At 38.9% G+C, this 9,061-nt stretch overlaps 1 protein-coding gene across 2 annotated transcripts in view; it reads right to left on the bottom strand.

Moving 5' to 3' along the window:
• Positions 1–9,061, bottom strand: part of LOC122550039 (sickle tail protein-like) — a 710,262-nt gene that overhangs the window by 323,996 nt on the left and 377,205 nt on the right. The window lies entirely within an intron of this gene.

Below are 9,061 nucleotides of genomic sequence, written 5' to 3'. Positions count from 1 at the left end.
TGGACATGCATATGGTCACAGAAATTTGAGGGTGCATACATTAGGTTTACTTTACATGAGGATCAATGGTCGGCACAATATCGTGGACTGAAGGGCCTGTTCTGTGCTGTACTGTTCTATGTTCTATGTGTAATATTTGAGCCTGTTAAAGACATTTATAACGTTAACATCAAAAACAGAAATTGCTGGAAACCCTCAGCAGATTTGGCAGCACCTGTGGAGAGAAATCAGAGTTAACATTTCAGTTCCAGTGACCGTTCTTCAGAACTGATGGTACCTAGGAAAATGTTGGTTTCCAGAAGGTGGGATGGGGAAGGGGGTAAGGACTAAATGATAGGTAGGATAAAGCCCAAAGAGAAAGAAGACCAATTGGATGGACAAAGGAGTAGATAATGATCAGGCTAGAAGGGTGAATAGCTGTTAATGGAGGCTATTAGTGGCTAACAATGTGTGATGTGTAATAACAGACTATCTGGTAACAAGGCCTTGGATGGAAGGGTTGGGGTAAGGTCATGAGAGAAGCTCAAACCCTAGAGTTGTTGAACATGATTCAGAAGAACCTTGATTATCCAAAGGACACAGACGGGGAATATTTAGTTTGGTTAATTGAATGCCAGATAATCAAATGCCGGATAACATAGTTTAGCCAAGCATCGAGACCTTGCAATCTTGCCGGATAATCTGATATTCGTATAAGTGAGGTTCCTCTGTATTAAGTCCAGAAGGTTGTAGAGTTCCTAAATGGAAAATGAGGTACTGTTCTTCCAGCTTGTGCTGAGCTGAGCTTCACTGGAGCACTACACCAAGCCTGAGACAGAACTGTTGGCCAGGGAACAGGGTGACGTATTAAACTGGCAGGCAACTGGAAGCTCAGGATCTTTTTCACAGACAAAATGTGGAAGATCTGTGAAGCGGTTACCCAGTCTATGCTTCATTTCGCTAATGTAGAACAGAACACAGTGTAAGCAGCAAGTGCAGTAGACTGGATTGAATGAAGTGCAGGTAAAGCATTGGGCCCTGGGATATTGGGGAGGGAGGAAGTAGACGGACGTGTTACACCTTCTGTGGTTGCAGGGGAAAGTGCCATTGGGCTATATGGAGGGTGTTGGGAGTGAAGGAGGAGTGGACCAGGGTTTCCCAGAGGAAACAATCTCTGCAGAAGGCTGACAAGGGACATAATGTCAAAATCCAAAATAATTATTCAAAGAAGAACAGTAATATGCAAATATTGTCATGATTAACTATGTTTACTAGATATTTAAATTTTCTAATTTTATACTATAGTATTTGCTTGATTGCATTCTTTCTGGAAAATTGATGTACTCAGTTTACGTACTTTATAAAGTCTGACTGTAACAGTCAAAAAATAAACTAAATGCTAATTCAAAAGGGAATTGAGTTAAAACCTGAAAGAAACTTTCAGCTTAAACTGAAACTCCCTGCACGTCTACACACTAACACACACAGACAAATGATCATCCTCGAATAAATTAGTTCATAAACTTTCCACAGATGCTACCTGACCTTGAATATTTTCAGCATTTTCTGTTTATATTGCAGATTTCCTGCATCTGCAATATCTTCAGAGTCAACACGAAATGAAAGTCTGAGATAGAATGTCAGGAAGTCATAGCTTTTCTTTCCCTACAAATTAGTTGAAATCAAGTTCAAACTAGAGAGTTTCCCATAATGTGATTTTATGTGCCTTGGGTGAGAGAGGTAACCATACCATTGCTTCAATGAAGATATAAGCCTCCCAAAGAAAAGACAGGATATTAATCCAGCCAATACTACTGAATGAAAATCAGCTAATATAAATTTTAAATCTCTATACACTCAGTAATGTTGTTGAACATGGTAAATATTCAGCTTACTCCTGATTGCAGTTAAAATTGTACGATGTGCATACTTGGAACCTATCTCCCCTCATCCCACTATATGCTGCCCCTTAGTGACATCATCTGAAATCACAATCCCAGGTTCCACATGTACATTCTACTGTCCCATACTACCATCTCTCTCTACCATCCAATGTTTTTAAACCATCAATAGACAATAGACAATAGGTGCAGGAGTAGGCCATTCTGCCCTTCGAGCCTGCACCACCATTCAATATGATTATGGCTGATCATCCTTAATCAGTATCCTGTTCCTGCCTTATCTCCATAACCCTTGATTCCACAATCCTTGAGAGCTCTATCCAACTCTTTCTTAAATTAATCCAGAGACTGGGCCTCCACTGCCCTCTGGGGCAGAGCAATCCACACAGCCACCACTCTCTGGGTGAAGAAGTTTCTCCTCATCTCTGTCCTAAATGGTCTACCCCTTATTTTAAGCTGTGTCCTCTGGTTCGGCACTCACCCATCAGCAGAAACATGTTTCCTGCCTCCAGAGTGTCCAATCCTTTAATAATCTTATACGTCTCAATCATATCCCCTCTCAGACTGCTGGTGCTGGGTTCAAAACTCAAGGAGGTAAATTTTCTTCCAACTCAATATTGGGAAAACTGAGGCCAGTGTCATTGCTGACTCCAATCCTCTGCCTGGCAGTTACCTGAAACTGAATCAGACTGTTCACAACATCGGTGTCATACCTAGATTCGGGATGACTTTCCTATAAATACTTGCAATCATCAGGATCATGTATATCTACATCTATAAACATTGCTCAACTATGTTCTTGCCTCAGCTTGTCTGCTGTTAACACACACATTCATGCCTTTGTTCAGTCCAGGCATGACAATTCCGATGTTCTCCTGTCCACTTCCTATAACCCTGAGATCATTCAAAGCAATGCTGCCCACATCCTAAATTGCATCAAATTGCATTCACCCATCATACATTTGCTGATTTACCATGGCTCCTATTCATCACGACCTCACTTTTAAATTTTGTTTTAAACTCTGTTCTGAAGAAGTCATACTGGACTCGAAAGGTTAACTCTGTTTCTATTTCCCCAGATGCTACCAAACCTGTTAAATTTCTTTGGCATTTTCTGTATTGGTTTAAATTTTCTCCATTGTTTTTAAATCCACCAAGGCCTCACCTCTCCCCATCTCCGTAATCATCTTCAACCCTGACACCCGCAAACATATTTACAGTCCCTCAATTCTGGCCTTTTATGCATCTTCTATTTTAAATCCTCCACCTTTGATAGCTGTCTAGGTCCTAAAGCTCTCTAAGTCTCTATCCTTCTCTTCAAATATAAGCCTTTCTTTAAATACTAACGCGTAGAATAAGTTTTTTTTAAAAGTTACACCTCTAACCTCTAAGTTACGCCTCGTAAATGGTTCCATGTCAAATTTTGTTTCATAACTTTTTTTCAAAGTGCCTTGGGACATTTTAGGTTGCTAAAGTTATGATATAAATAAAAACTGTTGCATTGTAGAAAAAGGTGAATAATAAACATCCAATAAGATCCAGTTAGATTGCCAGAAAATCAATTCTGCCTCTTAGCTTGCCTTCTGGCTAAATAAGGAACAATGAAATCAACTCATAGTATGACTGACAACAAAAGCAAAAACTGTGGGAATTGGAATAACAACCAAGAACACACGTCCTTAATACAAAGAAACATCCAATGTTCATTCCAAAAGGACTGAGATGCCAGGTGACAGTTTCTAGTAGAGTTCAGGAAGGTAACAAAAAATGCCTTGAAGAAGCAAAATTTGAGAAAACGTTTGAAGGTGAGAGAAATGTAACAAAATGGATAGATTTGGGAACATTACTATAGAATGGACAGTGAAATAGTTGAGGCACTACCATCAAGGCTGGGGTGCAGTACAGAATCAAAACAGAGGGAAAAAGTGAGGACTGCAGATGCTGTAGATCAGAGTTGAGAGTGTAGTGCTGAAAAAGCACGGCATGTCAGGGAGCATCCGAGGAGCAGGAGAATTGGCGTATTGGGCATAAGTCCTTCATCAGGAACTCATCATTCCTGATGAAGGGTTTATGCCTGAAACGCCGATTCTCCTGCTCCTTGGATACTGCCTGGCCTACTGTGGAGATACAAAACAAACCCAACATTGGAAGACTGAAGGCCAAAAGCAAAGAATTAGGGCTAAAACAGTTTGCAGAAGTAGGATGGTGCAAGGTTGTGACATTAATTTTGCATCTGTCAAAAATGTCACAGGGTAATATTTTGAAAGAACGTAAATGAACACCAGAGTTTTATATTTGTTAAAAAAAAACTGTTAGGAAGCTCAAATTACTAGGTAATTTGAAATAATGAAGCAGTGAATTCTCATGTCTTCAGTTCCTTGTCTGTTAAAATATTCCAGGATATTTTCCAAAAGAAGGGTATTAGATATTGAGCCAATACTGTATTGGGCAAAAAGTGAGGAGAAATGTTTTCTCTGCTGTTTTACTTCTGTTTTATTTTTCTGTTTCTCAGAGCATTCTTAGGTCATTGAGTAGGTTTCTTCAGGGTGCCAGACTGAACACAGAGATGTTACAGCTCAGTCTGGTTCCATTCCAATATCTTAACAGCAGACCAAAAATTAGTTTTGTTAGTAAAGAATGGATTTGTTTTCACTTAAAGGCTTTTAGTTGCATTTGTAATTGGAAAAGTGGGGACATGCAATATTTTCTGGTTTTATTATTTGGAAAGAAACTTATTTCTAAATATTGAAGAAAGATCATATAAAAGGCATTGATTAGGAATGTTGTGAAAACCATTCAATGGAGAAAAATAAACCCAGATAAATATCACAACAAAAGATAATCCAATTTGGGGGGACAAAAATCAACATTTTTAAAACCACAAAATATGTCAGTCATTCTTTCAAGTTTTCATGCAGCCTTTTTAAATATGCAATATGATAAACCTAAGTACTTGCCATCTTAGGTACAAATAGGAATATATTGTATAAAACCTGTCAACATGGGTGAGGTGGAAAAAATAATATTTAGCACAATAAACATAACTTAAAATGAAAGCAAAATATTTTATTTCTAGTCTGAGTTTAAGTAGCCATTTTGTAGTTTGACCCCTCAGCTAAGCTTAAAGGTTCACAGTACTTCTGCCTTGCTTTGCTGTTTAGCTCAGATACAAAGCCAGGGTCTAGATTAGAGTGGTGCTGGAAAAGCACAGCAGATCAGGTAGCATCCGAGGAGCAGGAAAATCGCGTTTCAGACAAAAGCCCTTCATCAGATACAAAGCCAGTCTTCTTGTCATGTTTGACATCTGTGATCAGTCAAAAGAGGGGCATGTTGCTGTACTGCACTGTGCAATGACAATCTCATACCTATACCACGTTCCAGCAACCAACAAGCGTATGCTTCAACCAATAGAGATTAGACCTCAGACAGCCCAAGGGAGACAGCCTTCAGTCAGGGGATCCAGACACAGCAAGTCAAAGACAGCATCCACTATCAGTTCAGGTGCTTGGACATGCTGAGTTAGCTTAGACAGTCAGGGTCACAGAAATTAACCTCTACATTCTAGGACTCGGCTACAATCATTCAGGGAGTTGAGTACAGGTCAATCAGGGGTCTGGTCAGTCAACAGTCAGGGCTGTTCTTTCAAATCAGTCCAGGTGGTGGGGCACAATCACTCCTGGTGGTCAGGGCAATCTAAGTCAAAGGGGGTTAGAGGTGGGAGGGGAGGGTGATAGTTACAGTGGAAGTGGGGATCATTGATGGTCACATCTGCCCAGGCTTTGACAGGCTGGCTGTGGTTAGAATAACTAAGCTGTAGGTTATACCGAACATTGATAGTAGAGTAGTACTTATGCGAGGTTAAAAGATGGAATGAGGATAAGGATGGGTAAGCTGTGTAGATTGTTTCTTAAATAGCAATACATTTGCAAATGTGCACTTGCATTTGCAGTGCATTATCATCTATGCCATCTTTCTACCCTCAGAAGTATCTTGTATTTGTTTCCCTCCCACTATATGCATGGTGAAGGGCAACTCCTAGCTAGCAGTGTTTGATCTTCTGCACAACTGAGCTTTTAAAATGGGCCATGGCCAAGAATTCCAGGAAGTCCAGGCAGTCCAGGCAGTGGCAAGTGGAAAGGTAAGACAAATAGGGCATGATAGAGGCATGGTGCATAGATAATGAGGCAAGTTTTGGAGAATTGTGAGAGAAAGCCCACTAAGACCCACGAAGAGATATGCTCCAGGAAACTTGCCAACTTTGACATAAAACCAAATTCTGGCAAAATTTACCTTGTAAAAGAGGTATTGTTACACTTTACATGCAGATGCACAGAGTCCACATTCTCCTTTAAGTTTTATCCAAGTCAAAATAAATAAGCATAGCACATGTCACTAAAACAAAACTATTTGCAGGAAATGTTTGCAACCTTACTGATTATTTTAAAATGACATATCATATTAATTAAGTTTGGAATAGTTCTTATGTCACAACTTCACTGGTTAGAAACGTTCATAGCTGGTGGAGGGGGAGGGTGGGGGCTTTCCAACACCAAGAAGGGCCACAGGAATAAACTTCCTAATATCTTCAATAATCTAATGAGCACAGACAAGATAGAGATGACTAGGTGTGGAGGAGTCACAGATTCTGCAAGTAATAATTTGAGAAGGGAGTTAGTAATACATCAGTACAGACTGTAGCGTATTTCTGAGTGACTGGTGAGAGAGGATTGTTTGAGACTTTCAGATGCTCAATCTTCTGGATGCAGCTGAAGTTTAATGAAATAAGAGAACTAATGAAGAAAAACAAATGAATGTAAGAGACAGAAAATAATGGACAGAAAACAGTATGACCGTGGTAGTTTTGATTGTAAAAATCAATCATGACATACAAACAGTGCTTACAGGGACCAAAGTGTTCTGCAGTAAAGTGTCAATCCAGACTTGTTACCTGTGAACAACACTTTCATCACAATTTTCACTGGAACTTGGCAATTTTGAGCATAGACTGATGAGAGGTCATATTACTCATCTCTGATTTGGTAAAGAGAATCTTTTTTTGCTTTGGTTTGAAGGCAATCCAACATTTCAAATGCATCACTTAAATGACCAAAGTCTTTGAACCAATGACTGCTCCTAGATCCACACTTGGCTCGAACTGAACATGAAGATTTTTGTTACTATGATTCAAATAATCCATTCCTTTGTATTCGAAACAGTGTACAGATTGGTCAGACAAAATAACATGGCAGCTACTCAATCAATGTACTCAATAGTAAAGTGAAGTTGTGTATATCACGTGTGATTTCTTTGTTTTAACACAAACATATCCTGTTCACTTGGTAGTGCGCCAGAAATTTCTCCATAAACCTGGTTGGATGAATTCTAACAGTCAAAGTTAATCTGCTTTGTTTAGTAGAAATTAGGCTTTCCCAGGATCGATCCCCAGTCTGTCAAGTTACTTGACATCAGCCAGAATAATGCCAGTTCCACAACTACAACTGAACTGGTGGCCATGTTGAGGAGAAGGAAACTGATCCCCACTACTGGTCACTATATGGACATAAATTTATAAACATAAGTAATTCACATTTATTCTGTTATAAAACAATCAAAATGACAAAAGCTGTCACCGGAGCTCCATAGGGAAGTCAAGATAAGAAATGAAAGGCTTGATTGCAAAGATAAAGGAGGGTCATAAACATAAGCAGTAAAGTAGTAATGAGGTTTGTTTTTGGGAGGAATCTCCACAAAGCAGGGCTATAAAATCTGCAAAAGTGGTGAGGGTGAGAAAGCACAAGATGAAGCAAAAGCCATGGATCAGGGGACACACAAAGGAATATACAACAAGTCAGGCACAATTCAGAAATTTGTGAAGCTTGTGTAAACTGTTTCAAAACCCAGAAAGAAAAAGAGTTACATTCAAACAGCACTTCTCACAATCGCAGAAGATCCCAAAGTGTTTCATGATGAATATGGTTACTTTGAACAAGATTGTTGAGGGATTCAAGAGGGCATTGGATGATTATTTGTATAGAAATAATGTTAAGGTTATGGGGAGAGAAAGCAAGAGATTGGTACTAGGTAATGATGCTTGTTTGAAGAGTTGGTGCAGGCATGATGCAGCTGGAAGCCAAATCAGGGATTCTAGAAAGGCTGGGAGAAACAACTCTACACTTAGTACTCAGTAACAAACAGGCCCGTTAGAAGCTAGGAATAATTTCAGATTGGTTCCTGTGATGACTATAATTCTGTAGAGAATGTGAAGTAACATATAAATGGGAATTGGGACATTAGTCATGTTAAGAATGAAAGATGTCTTTGCAATAATATAGAATTTTATTAGCAGTACTAGATAATGTTTAGCTGATACAGATTTTATTTTGTTGGTTACAAGAAAAGTCTTAAAACTTGAAATTGTTTTGTTCAATTCATTTAAGCTGGTCACTGAGTTCAAATTTCTTTTTAACTGGTCTCTATGGGGATTGTAACAACATAGACAACAAGATAATTGTTTTTATAATATTGGTTGACTGATCAATGCTGACTGGATGCAGGGACTCCACTCAGTGTCAAAGTGACAGATGTGTGAAAATTAGTTTCAGGATCAGGTAAGTGCAGAGCAGAGTAATGTTGCAGAGAGAAAAGTAAATGACAATAAAAGCAAAATACAATGGATTCTAGAGATCTGAAATAAAAACAAACTGCTCATCAGCAGATCCATCTGTGGAGAGAGAAACAAAGTTAATGTTTTGTGTCAAATATGACTTCCACAGAATTGAGTGAAGGTAGAAACATGAAGAGTTGAAAGTGTGGGGAGGGGGGGAAGAAGAATAAAAGTAATAATGGCCTTGGATAGAGTAGACAGCAGGAAAGATTAAATGAGAAAGATGTCATGGAACAAGGGGACTGGCAATGGATGTAGTAAAACAAAGCAAAGCATTGGTCTGGAGTGACTGAGAATAGCAGAGTAAAGAACAATTCCTCACAAAAGCAAAACATGAAAAATAAAACTCAGAATGGCACATGGCAAATATAAAGAAAAATAGTAGGCAAAGTTCATTGTTGCAATCAATGTTGAAGTTAGAAAGCTGTAAAATTTCTAAAGGAACCAATCTTACTTTTCTATCAAATGTGAGATTGCCATTCAAGTCTGAGTTGAACAAGACACCAAGGCTGTGTAC

The sequence above is a fragment of the Chiloscyllium plagiosum genome, chromosome 5 (assembly GCF_004010195.1).
Source record: "Chiloscyllium plagiosum isolate BGI_BamShark_2017 chromosome 5, ASM401019v2, whole genome shotgun sequence".
NCBI classification, from domain to species: Eukaryota; Metazoa; Chordata; class Chondrichthyes; order Orectolobiformes; family Hemiscylliidae; genus Chiloscyllium; species Chiloscyllium plagiosum.
This window is presented reverse-complemented; position numbering and strand designations above follow the sequence as displayed.